A 23,674-nucleotide genomic window follows, 5' to 3' on the forward strand; every position below is an offset into this window, starting at 1 on the left:
AAGGCTTTGGGGAACATGATGTGCCTGCTACCTGTATTCCAGGCTTCGGTGTGTACCTGCACTCCCACTGCCCAGAGCCACATCATGTCTTCCTGTGTTCTTGCACCTGTCTGCATTGATTTCTTTTTTCAGGTTGCCAACTCAGAATTCCAGATCCACCCAAGTTCAGTCAGTGCCTGACTGATCCCCCATTACCTACTGTTTTGAGAGTGCAAGAAGGGCTCACAATTTTTCTAACACCTTGAAAAGTCAGGGGTTGGAGTTTGTAGATTTCACAAAGACCTTCCACCACCTTTCCCTCACCCGCCATTTAAAACACAGCTCTGGGGTACTTCCAGTTGTATGTCAGTGGTAGAGCATTTGCTTTACATGCAGAAGGTTCCAGATTCAGTCCCCAGCATCTCCAGAGAGAGACCCACATTTGAAACCCTGAAGAGCCGCTGCCAGTCAGTGTAGACAATATTAGGCTAGATGGTCCAATGGTTTGATCTATATAAGGCAGCTTCCTATGTCCCTTTGCCAACCATTCCATTACAGCGTTTTAATGGGTCTGTGTAGGACGCAGCATAGAGGCCGTGTGGTCTCTGGGCCGTAGCACACAACGACCCAGTGGAGGTTTCAGCGGAAAAACCTTCCCTCAAATGAGCTGAGTTCCAAACAATTCTTCATTATCTCGCTTTCCTGTCGTTCAGAGCTGCAAATCGCTCTGGCTCTAAATGGTTGAGGATGATGAGTCATATTGCAAGATGGGGTTTGGCGTTTTTAATGATGCTCTCCGGGGTTTTACGCCCCCTCCCTTAATAGTGACTTCCTGGGAAATCTGATACAGATTTTGCATCTTTGTTATCGTAAATGAAACAAAGGAATTTTCTTGTGTCGGTGCGGGTGGGGGTGGGGGATAGTGAAACAAAACAGCCTCCTTCTTCCAACTTCCTCTTGGACTGAAGAACTGGGCTGGTGTTCATGAGCATCTCAGTCTGATTCTCATCTCTCCACCCACCCAAACCATTTGGGCCCTACAACGGTGGAGGTCTTCTGGGAATGTTTGGTAAGATTTTTCCCTTATTGAACTCTGCAGGCTCTATCAGGCCTTCCGACATTTTACAAATGAATCGCCGAGCCATAAAAGTTGAAGCAGGCTTTGGAGGTCATCTTGACCAACCCGTTGCTCAGTGCAGAACCCACAATCTCAGCAGCAACAGAGGACAGAGTCTGCTCCATCTTTTGTGAGAGGAAAGCTTGTTTTGCAATGCAAACTGTAGTGATGTAGTGAGAGGGGCTCTACCTGGATTCTGAAGTGACCTCAACAGAGGGCAAAGAGTTACCGTAAATTCCCCAACCTCTACAATGAGGCCTGATATGCTGTGTGTGTGTGTGTGTGTGTGTGTGTGTGTGTGAGAGAGAGAGAGAGAGAGAGAGAGAGAGAGAGAGAATAACCTAGCTTTCAAGGGCAAAACTCTGCACAATTAAGGCCACATGTAATTTGGCTCTAAGACTGTATACATATTCTCCCTTTCATTCTGCATCAAGCATTCCCACCACTGGCTTAGAAAGTAATGTATACATGGTGTTAGCCACAATCCATATCTATCCTATATCTTTCCTGCTGTTTCTTGCAGAAGTCTGAAAGATTTGGTTGAGATGCTGACTTCTTCCTGACTCCCAGATATCCCACTGATATGACCTCTGTTGGTTTTCTGCAGATTGAAAAAGCATTGTGTCATTAAATTTTTTTTTCTTTTTTAGTGGAGGGAATTCGGGCAATGTTAAAATGTCCCTTTGGAAAAGGAGTGTTTTCTTCCAGCTGTTTTTGAGTGGCAGATTTATTAAGCCCCCTCTCCATTGCAAATAGCAATAGCATCTTCCTTTGTCACACCCCCAGGGGTCAACAGGCATTTAATTGCCAGCCTGTCAACCTGTCCTATTTAATGAGCACCCTTCTGACTCATGTGCAGGTTTAAAAGCATATTTTGTCAAAGATGTAGTGGTAGATTTTGAAGTGCAGAAGCTCATCATGTCAGCTCCATAGCAACACACTCCAAAGGAGCGTCCAAAAACTCTACCAGCTGCGTTGCTCCATTATTATGCACATCCATGCAATCCTTAAAGAGCATCAGTACATATAATCCCCAGGTTTTTAGGATCAGCATGGCTGCAATCCCGTGCATAGTAAACTGCTTTGGCTGCAACTTCTGATTGCATAGAGTCAGGGTACAAAACTCACCACGTTTTAAGCAAAGATCCTCTGCCAGTTGAAATCCAATCTGTAGCTTTTAATTAGAAATGTGAACAGTTTTGCAAAGAAGTGTTTCCATTTCAACTGCTAGCATGGGGTAGGAACCCCATCAAAGGAAAGGAAAGAAGTAGCCATCCCCTGCTTGGTTGTTTTGCTTCTTCCCTGACTTCCTCTGTGATAATCTGTCATGAACAGTACGTAGTAAAAAGTGAAAGCCTTACCATCACCTCATTCATTTGCCAGGGCACTGGAAGAGGTGTCAGTCAGTTACTGTGACACTGGGAGATAACACTTTACAAAAAAAGTTTCAGAGTTGCACACCTCTGCCTTCCCCTCCCCGCCGCTATACTACTCCTCTGCCTTGGTGACAGATTAGGTTGTGTTGTTCTGGGGGTCTCTCACTTGGGCCTTGAGGAAATCCCTCTAAGGGCCATGGGAAATAAGGTAGCACAGTACTTGATTCACCTTTTCAGCAGCAAAGGGAAGCCAGCAGTCCTCTAATGGGGAAAGAAGCCTGCTCAGATCCACCCTTGCCAGCTGACCCTGAGCTAGTTGACTGCAGACCAATAAATCACTCATATTTGTGCTTCCCCCCTAAACAAAATCCTCCTTTTTTTCCTTTTTAGCAGCAACAAAGCCTTGAACTGTACTTCAAAGTTGGGTTTTCGGAGAGAGTTGCATACCTTTTTAAAAATAGCTTCCACCCATTGCCAAGTGCTAAATGAGTTGCAGGGAGATGAGGAGGGGGTGAGGGAAGATGTGTTCTTTCACATGGCGCTTTAATACAATCAGTCTGGAAGGGGGCTGTGTCACAGTCTTTCTTTTTCTGTAACCTAAAGCTTAGAAAGTTAATGTTTAGCTGCCCCATCCCACATATAAAGAGAATTCTACAAATGTACTGACTTTGTCATTTCCATGCCATGGAATCATATGGTGGTGGTGGCTGATGGGGTGCCATCAATTGAAACTAAGCCAACTAACCTATTGCAGCCCTTTGATCTGCAGCTTGTGAATCTGGCTCTGACTTTACCTGTTGCAGCCACACACAGAGAGGTGCTTGTTGAGTAGGAAAACTACAGAGTAGTCTATTATTGGAAGTACATAACTTGGATAGAAAAAGGTTCCTAGTTCTCACCTAACTGATCTAGAGAAGGCAAAGGCACCAATGCTTGCTCCTTTGCTCTCAGAGGGCAGATCCAAGGTGACCTCTCATCTTGAGGTCTGTGAGAAAAGTGTGAGGAGGAGCGCCTATGCATGCCTTGCTGCTAAGTTCCTTAAGGGAAAAGGAGTGCTGTTGGACACACTCTCTCTCATGTCCAGGGTGGGGCAGGTTACCAACAGAAGTGAATACTTCTGGCTTTGAATAAGGGCCTTCAAAACCAACACCGGCAAATTGCTATCTGCCCTCAGTGGAGCTTGGCTCCCGAGGAAGAGGGAGACTGCATTTAAGTCTGGGAACAGCTCTCCCAGCCTGCCGTCTGCTTTTCTTGGAAGGCTATGCTGTACTTATGTAGGCTAGTATGTTGAATAGTAATTAGAATCTCATCCTGGGCTCTCGGCGGATGGCTTTTCCATATGAGATGTTGACAACATGGACGAATGAGCTACCTATGCCCCTTGAAGCCAGAAGCTTTCCAAACAAGAGCAAGAACAAGCCAGATCTCCTGGGGGTGCAGATGATTCTTAAAGGGCTGGTCTGGGCATGTTGGTGCATCACCTGGCTTCCCTTCACTAGGGTTCTCAGCATTTGATGACTTGTATCTGATGGTATGGACGCAGATGGCGCTGTGGGTTAAAGCCTCAGCGCCTAGGACTTGCCGATTGAAAGGTCGGCGGTTCGAATCCCTGCGGCGGGGTGCGCTCCCGCTGCTCGGTCCCAGCGCCTGCCAACCTAGCAGTTCGAAAGCACCTCCAGGTGCAAGTAGATAAATAGGGACCGCTTACCAGCGGGAAGGTAAACGGCGTTTCCGTGTGCGGCTCTGACTCTGGCCAGAGCAGCAATGTCACGCTGGCCACGTGACCCGGAAGTGTCTCCGGACAGCGCTGGCCCCTGGCCTCTTAAGTGAGATGGACGCACAACCCCAGAGTCTGTCAAGACTGGCCCGTATGGGCAGGGGTACCTTTACCTTTACCTTTACCTATCTGATGGTATAGCTTGTGCATCAATGGGGAAGGGCCATAGTTCAGTGCCTTATATGGAGAAGATCCCAGGTTCAGTCAATCAGGTAACATCCCTCTCTGAACCCCGGAGAGCTGCTGCCGCTGGTCTCCATTGCAAGCAATTCTGTGCTTCATGGACCATTGGTCTGACTTGGGTATGAGGTGGCATCTCCTAAATTCCTCGAAAAGTCCAGGCAGGAGCTACAAAGGAGATGATCACATAATGCATGGCAGTGGGAGGGCTGTAGCTTAGGAGGAAGGGCCATAGATCAGTGGCTGAGTATCTACTTTGCATGCAAATGGTCCCCAGATCAATCTCCAGCATCTCCAGGCAGGGCTGAAATCCTGGGAGAGATGCTGCCAGTCAGGGCAGGCAGTTACTCAGCCAGTTGTCCTAAGGGTCTGATCCAGTACAAAACAGAGATTATTCCCTTTGTTCAATTTCCATTGTCTCAAAGGTTTGCTCTGCCTTGTGTTCCCAGTACTCATGAAGTAACTAAGAGGATTTCTTTTCATGAATTGTAGAGTGCACAGCTCTCCGTTCGTGGACATATTTGTTCTCTGCTGTATTACTCATACATTAATAAAAAATGGAAAGAGAGAGAAAGAGAGAAACAGTCTCAATGGGACTGAAGCATACGATCATATAGGAATTATATTTTGTGTGTATTTTATGAATACAGTGGTGCCTCGCAAGACGAAAAGAATCCGTTCCGCGATTCTCTTCGTCTAGCGGTTTTTTCGTCTTGCGAAGCAAGCCCATTGACGGCTTAGCGGCTTAGCGCTATTAGCGGTTTAGCAGCTTTTAGCGGCTTTTAGCGGCTTATCAGCTTAGCGGATAAGCAGATAAGTGGCTTAGCGGCTTAGAAAAAGGGGGGGAGGGGGGAAAAGTTGGAAAAACTCGCAAGACATTTCGTCTTGCGAAGCAAGCCCATAGGGAAATTCATTTTGCGAAGCGCCTCCAAAACGGAAAACCCTTTCGTCTAGCGGGTTTTTCGTCTTGCGAGGCATTCGTCTTGCGGGGCACCACTGTATGTACACACTATCCTGCACTTTGGTAAAGCAGCACAGAATCGATCAGTGTGCACAACTGTGCATGTGTAAAACTGTGCATCTGTAAACACCACACAAAAAGGACCTTGGTGCAGTCGTGTATACCATTACCTTAAGATTCCAGGCTACAACACCTTGAGCCAGTTGTGTGTCTGGTATGTGCAGAACTGAGCATGGATTAGTGGAGGACCTAGGGGTAAAAAGGTCTCCCTTGGCATGCCAGAAGTCTCCAGTCTTGCATGGTTAGTGTAGTGGGTATTCAGGAGTGTACTATACCCACCATCCGTATATTTGTGGACTAGCTCAGAACCAGCTCTGTGCCCACTCTAGAAACACATCCACCCTTGATCTGACTCAGGTCTGTAATCTGTTTGAGAGGGAAATCTAGTGGATCCATCTGCCTCCTTTTAACAAGAACAGAGACCCCATTTTCATGCTGCTTGCTGCTAGTGCAAGTTGCTATTCTTCAGGACCTCATTTCCTCCCAGGGGTCTTAGCAGTGTAATCTTTCTCCTAGTCCACATGTAAGACCATGTAATATGCTCCCTAATATTAGAGACACAGCTGCCACTGAGGCATATTTTGAACAGTGCTAAGATACTGGAGGCAGTAGCCTTTTTACGTTGTGGCATCTTTAAGCAAAAAAATGAAAGTCCACTTGGTGTTTAAATCAGAGGAGGGCAGGGTAACTGCAGAATAAATGAATACAGCAGGCAGACGTTAGAACATAGCCTCTGTTGTTATGTAATATTGGGGTACAGGGCTTGGGTCCTGCTCCTGGGTAATAGAATTGGTAGGTGTTACAGAAGTATGCCCCATTGTTCATTTGTGAACTGTCACAGTGTCTGCACATCTGTTTTCACATGCACAAGCTCAACATCAATCAGCTAGGGTGACCACTTATGCATTGCTAGGAAAGTGGAAAGGCATCACCCCCCCCCCAAAAAAAAAGAAAAGAGGGCACAGATTTGCATAAAAAGTGTGTGTGTGTGTGTGTGTGTGAGAGAGAGAGAGAGAGAGAGAGAGAGAGAGCACAGATGTACAGAGGCAAATTTAGAAATAACGACTATAGTTTAAATAGGAATACAGGACATCTCACTGTACTTGAGATTATTCTGGGACCTGGAGACCGGTCTCTGCCAGCTCAGTCTGCTGTCCAGGTGTCGCTAACTGTTGATGTGTAACTTCAATGCCTCTGGTGGTCTGCCTTCTTAGGGATTTCTAAACCAGACTTGGATCAAGACCTCTTCAAATAGAGGACTCCTTTACACAGAGGGCTTTCTACAGTGAAGTAGGCCGCAGAAAAAAGAGCAACATTTTAGGTGGTAAGCTCTAATCATATAATTATAGGGTCAAGAGGGACACCAATGGTCATCTAGTCCAACCCTCCCACAATGCAGGAATCAAACATCAGTACTTCTGAGTTCCACCCACAGGACAGAGGGCTATGCAGCTGGCTGAATTTCAGGTGTTAACCTCAGAATGTGCTGATGAAAAAAGCAGTTCTGCCATTGGGGCCATGTGAGTGTAGGAGGAATCAAGGAAGAGCTGGGCACAGGAAAACTCGCCGTGCCATTTTGACGTGCACAAACAACTGCTTCTCCCCACCCGCCATACTGATGGGGTGACGCCCTGGCCTGTATCTGTCATCGTCATCCTCTCACACTTTCTCTCTCACTCTCCAAAGGTCCCCCTTTGCAAGCCCACAGGCTGAGGCAGGATGCCCAGATGGAATGGATTAAACATCTGCTCTGCTGTAGCCTCTGATTAAGACAGTGTGCTGATGGGGGGCTGCGGAGCTGGAGGAGAAGACAGTAGCTTGATGATCAAAACAGCAAGGCAGGCATCTTGGGGTGGAAGAAGGCAGCTGCTAGAATGACCAGGTTTGCCATCGCTTGAAAACCAAACTCCTGGTGCCAGCATGCAAGGCATGTGGGCAGAATGTGTAGCTTTGGGGCAGGGAAACTTTGTAATTTTGATTGGTCTAGGATAGGGGTGAGGGAGAGATTTGATTCAGTTCACATTTAAAGGTGAAACCAACCACATGTGCACTTTCCGCAACAATACATGAACCAAAATACAGTCATTTGTGGAATTTTGCGCTTCTCCAGATTTGGCAATGCAGTTCTGCAACCAAGTAATATGTGCATTAAACTGTATATATTCCCGGAATTAAATTGCAGAAGTGCATTATATTAGAGAGAGCTGCTTGAGAAAACTGTATATATTAGGAAAAATGCACGCTAAGATTTAATGAATTTTCACAATGGTTTTTTTTAAAAAAAAAAACAAACAAACCACAAAAACACAAACTGCTATGGGGATTTGGAGAACTAAACTTAAGATTGGAAAAATGAGAAACAGAGAGAAACCAAAATTCTCCTAACACTGTATGCACATTTTTATATGCAATTTTGCCTAACAAACACATTTTGTAAAGCAATGTCACCAAAAGTAAGCCACTTTTGTATGTTATTTTCTTATCCATTTTTCTACACATTACTTTGCTGTAGAATGGCATTGCAAACTTCAGAGAAGTGTGAAATTTTGAAAAAGGGCTGTGTTTCAGTTGGTGCATTGTGTCAGAAAATTTGAATTATGAAGGTCCTCCTTTAAATGTGAACTGAATCAAATGTCTCCCCTTCCCTATGCATGAAGCAGCTACCTCCCTTTGCCGCCCTCCTAGTAGGGGCAGGCCTCTCCCTCTCCATCTCCCCCACCCTCCCTGATGAATACTTTTATGTCTCTGTACTATTTCCGACTCACTCCATCACACTTTTTGGAGGGGAAGCTCCAAAGCCCTGAATTTTCTTTTGTCTTTCCTTTTAGTGAAGGTGCACTGGTCATTTGGGTTGCTCTTTGCTGCATCCACCTGACTGCAAGGGCAAGAGCCTGATGTATGTATGTCATCTGAGCCAACTTGCAGTGCCTACCCGTGGCCAGCAGGGGATGTCTGCAGTGGTCCAGCAACCTTTGATGAAGCCGAGTAATAAGTGCAATATATACCAACGGCATCCTGTCTTTTTGAAAAATCCTTTTTTCTTTTTTTTTGAATAGGTGATACAAAACCCACTTTTATTGTCATAGATCTGTAATTCCCTGAAGGTCATGTCCTTTTGTGATTCAGTGCTAAAAAACATTGTGGCATTTCTCTTAGCAGGTATTTTTTCAAGGAGCGAGTTAGATTCTGATTGTACGTTAGCGTTTCTCTGTCAATTGCTGGTCAGGTCTTGCATTACTAATGGAGGTCAAAGAAAGTTCAGGAAGGGTGGAGAACCTGGGATTCTTTTCTGTTTTACCTGGTGAAGAGTCTTATGTGACTCACAAATGTATGTATTCATATTGCAACAGAAAGAAATATGTAAGGTATCACCACAGCCGTTTTGCATTGATTAGTTTGAACAGTGGCAAAACTAGCAAATCTTGTCTGAATAGACTGCTTTCCTCCATTTACATGCCTGAAATTTAGCCACCTTAGCATTCTGCCCGACAAAGACTTCTGTGTAACTCAAAAGCTTGCAATGATCAGTCTACCTAATGATAGATATCACCTTCCTCCTCTTTCCTCCAAGGAGCTCAGGATAGGGTGCCCAGCTCTTCCCCAACTCATTTTATCCCCTCCATTTCAACCTCAGTGGGCTTTGTGCCTAAGCAGAGATTGAATCTGGGTCTCGGTCCCAGTCGCACATTCCAACTTCCACACTATGAATTTAAGGGGGTTTTCTTTCAGTTTTGGGATCTAATAACAGACAGCTGTTAATTTATAGCCTAGGAGTGCACTTTTCATATATCTTCTGTCTCCCCTGCCTCCTTAATAATGCATATTTCAATCAGCCGCTGCTCATGTCTCTTTACTTTGATTTGGTGGTTTCCTTGTGCTGACCTTCTTCCGAAGCATAGCGGCTGAGATTTTAATAAGACCAAGCAAATTATAGATGTCAAACGGTGGGAATTGGTTAAAATATTAGCCCTTTGCTTTCATGGAATTGCTTTTATGCTGTAGACAAGGTCCCTGTGGGGCTATAATAACTTGGTTCTCAGGACTTTGCTCCTCTCTAGACTCTGCTCTGCAAGTTTTCTCTACTTGCCAACAGGTTCCAGTGGGGGAAAGTTGACCTGCCTTGCACCTACTGCTCATCTTTTGCGGCAGAAGCCCAAAAGAGAGAGAGAAAGGAAGAAGACTGGACACCAAACTCCTTTACTAAAAAGAGTTTCAGCAGGGGTATGGCAAGCAGCGTCAATTAACTTGTAGAACTCATTGCCACAGGAGGTGCTGATGTATTTTTTAAAAAGGGTTAGGCATATGCTTGGAAAAAGATAGTCAAGTCAAGTCATTACTTGATCGAATGACTTGTATGATCAATCAGTTTCCAGATGAGTTCCAGACATGCTCATCTCTTTTAGCAAACATGACAAGTGTCTTGTCACACCTAAAAGATTGTTAGTTATCACCATTGCTAGTCCTGCTAAGAGTAGAGCCTTTGAAGCTAAGGAACATGAATGGCTTAGGTTCGTTAATTTCAGCAGGTTTACTCTGATTAGAACATTCTTTGATACAACTGTGACATAGTTATTACAGCAAATGTGTTTGTGGACAACAGTCCTCTTCATCAGATGCATGGTGTGAGATCCTCAGTTGTGTTGGCTATGTATATAGATAAGTTTTTGCGGGGTGTGGGGAGAGACTGTAAACAGTGATATCAGAGGGCCTTCTTGGTAGCTGCCCCCAGACTTGGGAATTTGGGAACTCCTCGTGAGGCTCGACAACTCCCTCCTTCATTGTCCTTCCACTGGCAGGGGAAGACTGTCTTCTTCCAACAGGCTTTATGTAATTAACAGTGACCATTAAAAAAACCCCAATTGTTGGTAACGCAGATTAAGGTATGTTTAAACTGGTGATGAAAAATTCAAACATGTCAGCAGATACGCATACCGGTATTTAAGTCATGTCAGGTGTTCAACTCAGGCTGCAGTCTTGTAGGTCAGACTGTTGAATGCCTGCCTGCATGAGCTTCTTGTCCTCCACCCTGGTCTTCTGAAAGTTGCATCTTCCTACCTCTGGTATCTTGCCTTGCAGTTTTAAAGACATTATTTGAGCAATCTTGAAACTTGTAACTCCCTGGGGAAACTCTGTGGAAAGGTCAAGTATTTATTTTGGATTATTTCATTGCAAATGCCCCAGCTAGCTTGGGCCGCAAAACTACTCTACTTTTTCTTCTTCTTCCCCTGAGAGATTACCAATTTACCCTTGTCACTGAACATTAGCATTTGCTTTGTCAGCCCTATCATCTCAAGCTGACAGTTCATTAGAGCCTACCCCCCCTGCCCCCCCCCCAGCAGCCTGCCTGGTCCTGCTGTTCATTTGCTGCTGGGACTTGGGAATGGGGCAAGGAGAGACTTAGGAACAGCTTTTGCTGGCAAGGTGGAATGGCATGTCCGAAAATCCTTTTCAGTAGCGGCTCCTTGCAATCGGAAACATCTGTTTAAAAGGCAGCCGGTGATAGCTTTTAGGCTAACGAAAACGAAAGGCTCCCTAGGTAACCGCTCTGTATGCAGTTATCATTCCTACAGCATCTAATGTGAAACATGAATTATGTGCGAGCGTCTGATTATTGGCATTTCTCGTGGGCTCCTGTCAGGCAGTTCCTTTGCTTGGATATACAGAAGGCTCATTCAATTACGGAACCACCTCCCCAGGGTGATCTCCACAGTAGCCCTGCTTGAAGGAATCCATGCCTTCCCTTAAGCTTCTGAGTTCAACCCTGTGTGCCCCCCCCACTTCACCCACAACCATTGTCAGCTTTGATTTGCAGCAAGATTCCTGGCATCTGTTTTTCATATGAGGTATTTTGAATATGGAGAGCCTGCTCTCACTGCTGCTGCCACTGCTGCTACTGCCCAGACCTATTCAACTGGGCAGTTGAAACAGGGCTGGCACCAAAGTTAGGGATAGCCAGGCATCTGCCAAGGGGCCACACCCCAGCTCCAACAGTCCACCACCCCCCCCGGAAACTGGATCCTGCTTTTCACCATAGCAACCTGCAGCCTTGTTCATCCACCTCTCACCTTGACTCAGATAAGGATGGTGGGAAGAAGGAGCAAAGTGCCTATGTCCACTTTGGTTGAAATGTCTCTGCCTAAGCCAGGACCCTGATGGGGATGCAAATCAACCCTCGACAACCTTCCTAACTGATTTGTCCAGATCAGCTGAGGGTGGGGTGTGTGTGTGTGTGTGTGTGTGTGTGTGTAAGAGTATGGGGTGACCAGAGTCACCACTAGCATGTGACCCCTAGAAGGTTTGAATGTGGCCAGGGGGAAAAAGCTAATCACCTCTGGACTATGGCTCCAAAGGCCAACAGTATATGGTAAAAAATTAAGAAAGGGGTCCCCAAATGCAAGTTTGGGTTAAAGGTGGTCCGTTTATTTGAGAGAAATTAAATTTTACCAAGCACAGTACGCGAAATTGATAAATCAAGAAGTTGAGTGGAAAATTAAACAAATGAAACAAAGATCATTTGAATCAGCTAACAAGTGTGGGAAACTATTAGCATGGCAATTGAAAAAGAGACAAAAATTGAATACAGTCACCAATCTAGAGATTGAAGGGAAAGATATCCAGAAACCCGAAGAAATTAGGAAGTGTTTCCAGAGATATTTCAAAAAGCTCTATACTCAAGGGCCACAAGAGGAGAAGGAGATAGACCAATTTTTGAAAACAAATGGTTTATCAAAACTTGCCCAGGAAAAGAGAACAATCCTGAATCATAAAATAACACAACAAGAAATAGAGGGTGCCATCCAGAATATGCAACTAGGCAAATCTCCAGGTCCGGATGGGCTTACCTCCAAGTATTATAAGATATTGAAAGATTATTTGATACAACCATTAATGGAGGTATGCAATCAGATTTTGGAGGGGAAGAAGGCACCGGAATCGTGGAAAGAAGCCTTCATCACATTGATCCCTAAAGTGGAAACTGAAAAGACTCAACTTAAGAACTACCGTCCCATCTCACTCCTAAATGTGGATTACAAAATTTTTGCAGATATTTTGGCAAGTAGATTTAAAAAAGTATTAAATGAAGTAATTCACAAGGACCAGGCAGGCTTTCTCCCAGGAGGACATTTGTCTGATAATACTAGGAATATTATTGATATTTTGGAACTTTTGCAAACCAACATTAATACAAAATCAGTGTTAATTTTTGTTGATGCGGAGAAGGCCTTTGATAATATTTCTTGGAGGTTTATGAAGAAAAATTTGGAAGGGATGGGAGTGGGACGGGGGTTTGAAAATGGAATAGAGGCAATTTATTCAGAGCAGAAAGCTAAACTGATAGTAAACAATGTGGTGACAGAAGAATTTAAAATTGAAAAAGGAACACGACAAGGTTGCCCCCTATCCCCTCTGTTATTTATTTCTGTTCTGGAGGTGCTTTTGAACATGATTAGGGAAGACCGGTTGGTACAAGGAATACAGGTCGGAGTGAAACAATTTAAATTAAAGCTTTTGCAGATGATTTGGTTTTAACACTACAGGAGCCAGAATCTAGTACGAAGAGAGTGTTAGAATTAATTTATGAATTTGGTCGGGTAGCGGGGTTCAAACTGAACAAGCAAAAAACCAAGGTTTTGGAGAAAAATCTGACACCTTTGGAAATAGATGGGTTTCAGAAAGAGACAGAGTTAAATGTTGTTAAAAAGGTAAAATACCTAGGGGTAAACTTGTCTGCCAAAAATTTGAATCTATTTAAAGATAATTATGAAAAATGCTGGTCAGAAATTAAGAAAGATTTAGAGATCTGGTCAAGATTGAAACTTTCCTTGTTGGGTCGAATTGCAGCTATAAAGATGAATGTATTGCCGAAGATGTTATTTTTGTTTCAGACCCTACAGATCGTGGACAGAGTGGAGTGTTTTGGGAAGTGGCAGAAAGATATTTCTAGGTTTGTCTGGCAGGGCAAAAAGCCCCGAATAAAATTTAAAATATTAACGGATGCAAAAGAGAGAGGGGGGTTTGCCCTGCCAGATTTAAGGTTATATTATGAAGCTGCGGCTTTCTGCTGGATGAAAGATTGGTTACTCCTTGAGAACACTGACGTCCTAGATCTGGAAGGGTATAATAATGTTTTTGGATGGCATGCATATTTGTGGTACGATAAGGTAAAGGTTCATAAAATGTTTAAAAACCATATTGTCAGGAAAGCTATATTTATGGTCTGGACAAAATACAAAGACTTATTGGAAGGTAAGACCCCGAGGTGGTTATCACCAGCGGAGGCCAAGGTTCGAAAAAAACCCAATATGGAGGCCGGATGGCCGAAATACTGGGAAATAATAGAAAAAATTGGAGATAATTGGAGGCTGCAGAGTTTTGAAAAATTAAAGAATAGGGTGCAAGACTGGTTTCATTATGCTCAAATTCAAGAGGTTTTTAAGTCAGACAAAAAATAGGATTCCAGGTGGAAAAATCGAAATTAGAGACAGAACTGTTAGAACCTAAGACCAAGGCGCTTTCGAGAATGTATAACTTGCTGCTTAAATGGAACACCCAGGATGAGATAGTCAAATCAGCCATGATAAAATGGGCTCAGGATATTGGGTACAACATTATGTTAGAAGACTGGGAAAGGTTATGGACCACTGGAATGAAATTCACGGCATGTAATGCCCTGAAGGAAAATATTATGAAAATGATATATAGGTGGTACATGACCCCAGTCAAACTTGCAAAAATATATCATCGGTCTGATAATAAATGTTGGAAATGTAAGGAGGCTGAAGGGACATTCTTTCATCTTTGGTGGACTTGTCCAAAAGTGAAGGCCTTCTGGGAAATGATCTATAATGAGTTAAAAAAGGTGTTTAGGTACACCTTCCCTAAGAAACCAGAGGCCTTCCTCCTGGGCATTGTGGACCAAAAGGTGTTAAAGAAGGATAGAACTTTTTTTATGTATGCAACTACAGCAGCAAGAATACTCATTGCAAAATATTGGAAGATACAAGACCTTCCCACGCTGGAAGAGTGGCAGACGCAGTTGATGGACTATATGGAACTGGTTGAAATGACTGGCAGAATCCGAGATCTGGGAGAAGAGACAATGGAAGAGGACTGGAAGAAATTTAAGGACTATTTACAAAAACATTATAAGTTGTATGAATGTTAAGAATCTGCATGACTTGGAAATTTTAGCTCCTGCAATTAGATTAGGAAAATAGAAAGTTAAGTTATAAGTAAGAAAAAGTTGAAATTTAAAGTTATTTTATGTATTATCTTAAGGTATAAATATTTGACAAAAGGTACTTTAAATTTAGAAGTAAAACACTCTGAAAGATATAAATAAGATACGAAACAAGGTAATAATTTGCTGATATGTTTATTGTAAAGAACGCAGGGTGAGGGAGATGTGGGGAAGTCCAGTTAGTAACCTAAAAATGTATTTTGAAAGTTGGATTGTTTTTCTTTCTTTCTTTTTTCTGGTTTGTCCTTCTTTTTCTTTTCTGTAAACTGAAAATGTAATAAAAATTTTAATAAAAAAAAAAAAGGTGGTCCGTTTATTTGAAAATGTTGAAGACTACTGTTCTGTCTAATATACCATGAATATGGCTCACTGAGTCCTTACTGGTAAAGAGGTAAGAGGCAGTTTCCATTCTGACCTGTATTCACAAACACAATCACAACCAGCATTGTTTCCATTCTGCTGCAGTTCAGTTTCCACCAAATTCTACATTATACATTTCACTGTCTGTTAAAAACCCACAACAATGGTGTGAATGAATACCAATATTTGCTGGACCAATTTTCATTCCTGACCACAGACAAACACCCAAACTGCAGCAATTTCCACTTCCTTTTCTGTTTGGGTTGGAATTCTCTGACATCCCTATTCATCAGCTTGCTATATCGAGGTCATCAGCAGAGGCTTGTGTCTGTGCACCTGCCTAAATGCGCCTTGTATCTTTGGGGTTTCCCAAAATTGGCAGTTATGCAATGCCTTTGCTATCACAGCTGTTAACAACTGCTGGAGAGAGAACAAGCCAGAGAGGAAAAAACAGTGACTGCCCCAGCAGGAAGGGTTTGCTTCTTTTTTTTGGGGGGGGGATTCCTGTTTTTTGACACTTTAATTAGTGGCCTGATCCATGTGGCTGCAGCATTGTGAGACTGACTCCCTTGCAAAGCACTGGATGAGTAATACTGGCTCTGCCTATGGAGCAAGCCTCCAATTTGTCATTTGTTATTAAAGGTCAGATTCCTTGAGGAAGCCTCTCCTGCGCTGAGGCCCTTTTAAGTGAGGCAAGAGTCTACATTATCCTGACGATAATTTGCAGTTGAGAGTAGATTTCCCTTGCGTGTGCAGAACCAATTTCTTCAGATCTTTTCCAACCAGGGCAAAATGCTCAGAATACAGAAAGCTTCTCCAGTCTGATCCCAACCATATAACCAGATTAAGTGGAGAGGCTTCTGGGAGTACATTCAATATGCCCTACCTTCACTCCCCTTTTTTTGAAGAATCAGGCTGAGCCGAGGGCCAACAGAGGTAGTGGTGTAACAAGTTCTGTTGACAGTGCTGCTCTGTTTCCTCCTCAATATGGGAGGGGTCTTCTCATGGTTATCTGAGAAACAGAGACCGTTTTTGTTCTCCTTATGATGGTGTCAGATTGTTTCATTGCCTTACCTGGGAACCTTCCAAGGTGATTGTAATCACTGCTGGGTTGAGTTGCTCAGTCAGAGCAAATGCTTTGTATGGCATAGTTAACCTATGACATTTGCTTCCCAAAGCTATTGTGATGGCCACTGCTTTAGATGGAGGATAAATCTATCAGCAGCTACTGGACATGGTGGTTGTGTCATACTTCCAGTGTGAGAGGCAGCCTGCCTCTGGATGCCAGTTGTTGGGGAGCATGGATGTGGAAAAGGCTAGTGCGCACATATCCAACTTATGGGCTTCCTATTAAACCTGGGTGATTAGAGTATCTGGCTGGCAGTTGTGGGAACAGGATGCTGGACCGGATAGGTCTTTGGTTTGATCCTGCATGGCTCTACTCAGGGTTCATATGTCCTTGAAAAATGTGAAGTTAGCATTGCTGCTGAAATCAAACTTAGCTTGTTTGTAAGTTGAATCTAATATGTTTGGAGTTCTAGAATGTATAATGAGCCATGACTTGGATCCAACTTCAATATTTTTGTAATTTTAGCAAAAATTGATTACAAATTACCGTATTTTTTGCTGTATAAGACTCACCTTTTCCCTCCTAAAATGTAAGGGGAAATGTGTGTGCGTCTTATGGAGCGAATGCAGGCTGCATAGCTATCCCAGAAGCCAGAACAGCAAGAGGGATTGCTGCTTTCACTGCGCAGTGATTCTGGCCTCTTGCTGTTCTGGCTTCTGAGATTCAGAATATTTTTTCCCTTGTTTTCCTCCTCCAAAAACTAGGTGCTTCTTGTGGTCTGGTGCGTCCTGTAGAGCGAAAAATACGGCAACTTACCATTTAGGCGAGGTCTTAGTAAAGTTACAGAAATACAGGGTAGTTCAAGGGCATTTAAACCATTTCCCACTTATTTTCCTTCACCTTCCTTAAACTTGGATTGCTTTAAAGGAGGATTAAACAAATTTAGGGAAGACAGGACTGTCCATAGCTGCTAGCCATGATTGTTATGTCTACCTTCACTGTCAGAGGCAAGTTGCCTCTGAATACCAGTTGCTGAGAATCACAGGCAGGAAGAGTGCTGTTGCTCTCAGGTCCTGCTTGTGGGCTTCCCATTGTGGCATCTGGTTGGCTACTTTGAGAGCAGGGTGGGCTTTAGGCCTGATCCAGCAGGACTTCTCTTATGTTCCTGTGTAAGGAGGAGCATTCAGCCATGCAAGGACTCCACCTGTCATCTGCAAGTGACACAGTCCAGACACAACATTGCCTCCCCATCTTCTTTTTGTGAAAGCCTCAGCCTGAGATGAACAGCTTTTCCTGGTGTGTTTTGACCTGTGCTGTCATCACCATGCTTTGAAAATCAGTAGAAACACTTCACCTGATGAGTTATGGGCTTCGAAGCCAGCAACCAATCTGAGCAGCTTATCCAGTAGGCCTTGGCTGTGGAGTTTATTGCATAATATTGGTTGCTACAAATTATTGAAAGTATGCACACTGGAGACGGGAGTATAAACAAAGCAATGTTACTCTTAACCCCGACATGCCAGTTAACGTAGCTCCTGTCTGATGTCGTTCCATTTTCCAGAAGTTCACTTAGGTCCATCTGCCTGTACTACTAGACACTTTAATTCTTATATTGCCAGAGCAATCCTCAATGTGTTTGCTCAGAGGTACATCTCACTGAGTTTATTTCCCAGTAAGTGTGTTTATGATGGTAGCCTGTGCCATTTCAAGGCTTACCTGGAACCTGCAAGTGTTTTAATACTGCATACAGTTACTGACTCACACCTGTATGCATGAAATAGTTAACTTGAGCCCAGAGCTCAGGTTATAAGTAGGTGTGGCTTAGAAAGGCTCTCGGCAGGATCTGCTCCCCACCTTTTCAGTCTCTTCCTGCTTCCTGGGACAAGTAAAGAAGGAGCGTGCAGAAAGAGCAGAAAGATAAAGGGCATTAGCTTCCCCATCAATGGAGGAATGGGCACCACCACACTCATTCACAAGGAAAATTGTGCTGCCCCTCTCCTCAGAGCATAAGGGAAGGTTGGTGTCCAGTCCTGGCATCCACTGAAATGCAAGCATGTTTAAGGGGACATATTTTAATGTAGGAGAGGCCAAGCCAGGGGAAACAGGAAACTGAGGAGGAAGAACAAAATGCCCCTCGTGCACTGTGAATTTTTGAGGAGATAGTAACTGAGGACTTTTGTGGAAGTCATCAGTGCCAAATTTAGGGTGGTGTGGGTGGTTCGCCTCAACAGGGCGCTGAGCTGAGGGGGGCACAAAATAGTAATAGTAATAATAATAATACCTACATTTATATGAGTACCCGATGACAAGATCCATAAAAAGCAACTGTACCAAAAGGTATTATTGTGAAAATAGAAATATTTACCGAAGCGCCAAATTTTGTGTTTGCTTAGGGCACCATATTACCAAGGTCCAGCCCCAAAAGTCATAGGGAAGTACCACTGGGCACCCTGGCACCTGAGGGCCCTGTGTTGTCAACCCCTGTCTAAAATACAAATGAAAGTGATTTGAAATAACTGATCCCTCGTTTTTAAAGTACAATGAAAAAATAATAGGAGAGGTTGATTCAAGAGATGTCTACATGTCGGTATCTATATGTGCCATGGCCAATAGATAATCCTGTGATGAGAAAGTGGGACAGATTTTGACACCCCGGCCTCCTTTATTTAGGCCTGTACTGTCCTTTTTGGCCAACTGGAGAGCTTTAAAGGAACAGATTTTATTTTTGGCCTTTTCCTCTATTGGGGCCCTGAGAAAGAAGCCTTTGATTCTACCTCCTGATGTTATCGGGTAGGAAGCTGCAGTTCTTTGAAGTGGTTCTATTTAAGGGATTCTCGTTATTATCTTTGAACTATCCGGGGGCTTCCAAGGCTTCGGTCAAAGGCATGTTCTTCCAGGAATATCCTTGCACCATCAGATTTTGTTTGTGAGGGGGACCCAAACTGGGACTCAGGGGGCAGACTTGAGGAAGGGGCCTGAAAGAGGTTGGACACCAGCCAGGGAAGATGGAGCTTAGTATCTTTAATTGAGCCAAACACCTTGAAGAAGATGAGAGTTCATTTGTAATTCTTCATGGCTAATTACCATAATGTACTCTATGTGGGGCAGTTTTCAAGGCAGGGGGGAAATGTTTGGGAACCACTGTTCTGCACCACACTGGAAAACATGCTGCCCTCTCAATGTGCCTTTAGCAAGCCTGAGATCAGACCACAGAGAGTCACCTCTGGTCAGAGTAGACGTCCATTAGTCTAGATGGACTAATGGTCCCACTCAGTCTGTCTGTTTCATCAGTTCACATGTGTCTCCAGCAGCAGATGTCCCTGGGGGAAGCTGAACTCATGACTGGAGAATAGAGGATGATCAGCACATGGCACACATTCCTTTCTCCCATTGTTTATTGCACAGACGAGAAGAACGCTCAGGTAGCCTGATTTTCAGGGGGCCTCCCAAAGCCTGGTTTAAATATAAAGGATGCAAAGAAGGATGACGTGTTTTGATTCGTGTATTGTTTCACAAAGTGTGAATTAAGTTGGTTTGATGCAAACTGAAGTGAAATTCTCCTCCATGGCACAAAGCAGTCTGGATAGAATGGGGGGGGTCTCTTTGGGAGAGGGCTTGCAGCAGGTCTGCGCCTCTTCCAGGCAGCTCTCTTGTTCTGTGATTTCTCTGTCATTGACCTCTCTTATGGCCCTCTTATTCCCCCATTTTACCTTCACAACAACTCTCTGTGATACATTAGGGAGATAGTGACTGGCCCAAGACCACCCAATGAGTGATTCACAGATAAGATGTGTGATTAGAACTCGGGTCCTTCCCTAACCTAAGCTTCCTCAATCGAGAACCCTCCAGGTGCTTTGGACTATAACTCCCATCAGCGCCAGTCTACATGGCCATATGATTCTGGGGTAATGGGATCTGTCCAAATCATTTGGGGTGGGAGCACCAGGTTTGAGAAAGTTGCTCTGTAGGCTGATAGTTGTTCAAGTGAGAGCTTCCCTTCTGCCAGCATTCTGGGCTTTCCATTGAGTACTAAGTGGAAGCAAATGGTTTAAGAGGAAATTAAATTTACAGCTCTATTTTTTTCTTCCTTTCTTTTAAAAAAATGCATTTTATTGCTTTGCCTTTGTCATTCCATCAAGGCCAGGAGATAAAGGAATGTTCTGCATTTGTTCCTCATTTAGCGGCCCAGAGGCAAAAAATGAAATAAAAAAGTTTTAAATAAAAAAAATACCCACCCCACCCCCAGTCACACAATGATGGGGGCATTGCCAAAAACACAATTCCAAAAAGGACAATGGCTACTCTTTGTTGACTAAGTGCTGTGATTTTCAGACTTTGTAGCTTCAGGGTATGATTTCCACATTGACTTATCTGCTAACAGATATCAGCGGGTCATGGGCGGGGGCCGGGGGAGGATTCTGGGATATGGTCCCAGTGTCGTTCTCATACCATGTGAGGAACTAGCCTGGCTTGCAGAGCCTCACGATGCCTATCTGTAGCTATGTTCACACCACTATGATACCACTTTAACTAGTCATGGTTTCCCCCAAGGAATCCTGGGACCTGTCATTTGTTACAGGTGCTGAGAGTTGTTAGGAGGCTCCCCTATTCCCCTCATAGAATTACAATTCCTGGAGTGGTTTAACTATCAGTTCTTGTTCCCAGGTAACTCTGGGGATTGTAGGCCAATGTAGGACTACAGGTCTCCTGACACCTCTCGGCACCCTTAATAGACTGCAGCTCCCAAAATTCTTTGGATGAAGCCATGGCTGTTTAAAGTGGTAGCATAGTGCTTTGAATGTATAGAGTGAATGTGGCCTGTGACAGGGCTGGGTAGCTTGTGGTCCTCCAGATGTTGCAGCACTCCATCTCCCATCATCATTCCTGACCACTGGCCATGCCCCCGGGGCTGGTGAGAGTTGAAGTCTAGCAGCATCCATAGGGCCAGTGCTGGTTCCAGTGCTTTCAAAGAGCTAGCCTCTTTTTTCTGAAGAAAGGAGCCAGTGCCTTGAATATGCTTTGCATTTATCAACTACCCCTTGATTCTAAATGGGGTGCCTATACTAAAGCTACCACCTCAAATTACATTGGAGGCAGGGAGCGAGAATAATTATATACAGAGAACATTTTTTATTCATTTTTAGAAGGGAATCTAAATGTTGCCAAATGATAGATGTCTCCTATTAAAATGTCACAGTATTCATAATGCTTCTTCAAGAAAATAATGATTTTATTATTATTATTTTTGCTGGGGTGGTGGTTGATAATGGTAGGAGGCCACAGTGGTAGGAGGCCAGCTTGTTTCACTTGCAGACAGCTGGAGGATTCCTACCCGCCCCCCCCAAAAAAAATCCCTTTGTGGAATAAGCTACTGGATGCACTGCCAGACTCCATGGGAGGTGCTTGTTCACACTGCTGGGGTGCTGTACCCCACTCTAAAGAGCTTCTCTCATTCCTGTAATGCAAGCCAGGTGTGCTTCATTTCATCTGCTCAGCCTTGGGAGGGTTATGCATGCAGGTTATGGTGCAGAGAATGAACATCTGGTTGTTCTCTGTCATCGGCATCCTGCTGTTCCAGACACAAAGATGAGACCTAAGGGCAAGGGTTAATTTGAGCCAGGACTCACCGGGACTTAGACCCAACACATTTCCCCCATGCTTGCAAAAAGAAGAAGCCCTTAGCCCCAGGATTTGTGAAATGACGCTAAATACATGGGAGTGCCTGAGCATGTGCAAAGTGCATTTTTAAAAACACAGAATGAAAACAAACCCATGCATTTGGGATGGTAGATCGTTACCACAGCATCTGTTTTGCATGCAAAAGGTCCCAAGTTCAGTACCCCAGCAGCCCCAAGTAGGGCTCAGAAAGAACCCTCTGTCTGCAACCCCAGAGAGCTGCTTCCAGTCGCTGTAGACTGTGCTGAACTAGATGGACTCATGGTCTGGCTCTGCATAAGGCAGCTTCCTATGTGAAGGAAAGGGCCAGAGTTCAGGGGTAGAACACTTTCTTTACTTTCAAAAGTTCAATTCTAGCATCTCCAGTGAGCCAGTGTGGTGTAGTGGTTACGAGCGGTAGTCTTGTAATCTGGGAAACCGTGTTCGTGTCTCTGCTCCTCCACATGCAGCTGCTGGGTGACCTTCGGCTAGTCACAGTTCTCTGAAATCTCTCAGCCCCACTCACCTTAAGAGTGTTTGTTGTGGGGGAGGAAGGGAAAGGAGATTGTTGTCCGCTCTGAGACTCCTTAGGGTAGTGATAAAGCGGGATATCAAATCCAAACTCCTCCTCCTCCTCCAGGTAGGACTGGTCACCTAGCCCTGATCCAACAGGATTCATCTGGCATACACATTCACCCCATAAACACTTTGATATCACTTCAAACAGTCATGACTTCCCCCAAAGAATTCTGAGACCTGTAGTTCATTAAGGGTGCTGCTGAGAGTTGTTCGGAAATGCTTGTTCTCCTCCCAGAGGTATAATTGCCAGAGTGGTTTGACCATCAGTCCCTCTTTGCTGTGGATTTTAGCTCAGGGAGATGAATGGGGGCCTCCAAACTTCTCCCCAGGGTGCTTTGGGGGAAACCATGACTGTCTAAAGTGGTATTGTAGAGCTTCAAATGTATAGTGTGAATATGGCCATATTTAAGCCTGGTGATGGCCTTGGCCTAGATCTAAGAAGGAACAGCATGGTGTTTTCCCCATTCACCTCAGTTGCATCCTGCAGCACACTTGGAGGTTCAGATCACCTCCCAGCCCCCCTATTTGATGAGGAGGAAGAGGGAGGTCTTCTGAGTGCATTGTACAGGAGAGCAAGAGAGATGGGCTGCCTTACAGAGCAGCTGGGCGTGGACGCCCACCACGTGGGATGAGGAACGCCTCTGCCCCAGCTCCCGTTCCTCCTTCCCAGCTGTGTCAATAGACTCAGAGGAAACAGAGCACTCTGTCTTCTTTTGTTTGGATGGCGGGGCGGTTGGGTTGTGACATTCGCTGGCCAGCAGAGCCACGCGCTGGAGTTGGCCTGGACAGCTGCGTCCTTCGGGGAGCCCTCGAACAATGGAAACCATAGCTGTGCCGTATAAAGGGGGGGAGGCCCACATATGTTTCATATCTTTACTGCATAGAGAGGCGATGCCGGGACATCAAAAGGAGTGCCAGGGTGCAGGATAAGGGCACCACCCCCTCCTACGCATGCACATGCAAAGCTTTCAAACAAACCACAGGTTGCAGCTGGGTAGGAAGCAGCGGGCAAGGCAAACTTTATAGGGCAGCTGCAACATCGGCTCTCACTGGCCCCACACCTCCCGCTGGTGCTGGTTCACCCCTCCTGTTGTTGGTTCTGGCCTCAGATGACTCGGGACGGTTGCGGGCTCTATTGCCCCCTCCCACAACCGATGCAGCAAACTGTTTTTGTGTCTATTTAAAAATGGCCATCTTTTTTCTTTTGCTTCCAGGTTGCAGCCATTTGAACTTGTGCATCTAACCCAGAAGCAATATGTTGCATGCTTTGGGTGGTGGGCTTATGCATTAGAATAATAAAATCAAAGAACTGTAGAGCTG

General features: G+C 44.5%; 1 protein-coding gene across 8 annotated transcripts in view; it reads left to right on the forward strand.

Moving 5' to 3' along the window:
* Positions 1-23,674, forward strand: part of ZNF469 (zinc finger protein 469) — a 281,476-nt gene that overhangs the window by 214,302 nt on the left and 43,500 nt on the right. The gene's annotated exons all lie outside the window — the stretch shown is intronic.

The sequence above is a fragment of the Podarcis cretensis genome (genome assembly GCF_951804945.1).
Source record: "Podarcis cretensis genome assembly, chromosome: 8".
Taxonomy (NCBI): domain Eukaryota; kingdom Metazoa; phylum Chordata; class Lepidosauria; order Squamata; family Lacertidae; genus Podarcis; species Podarcis cretensis.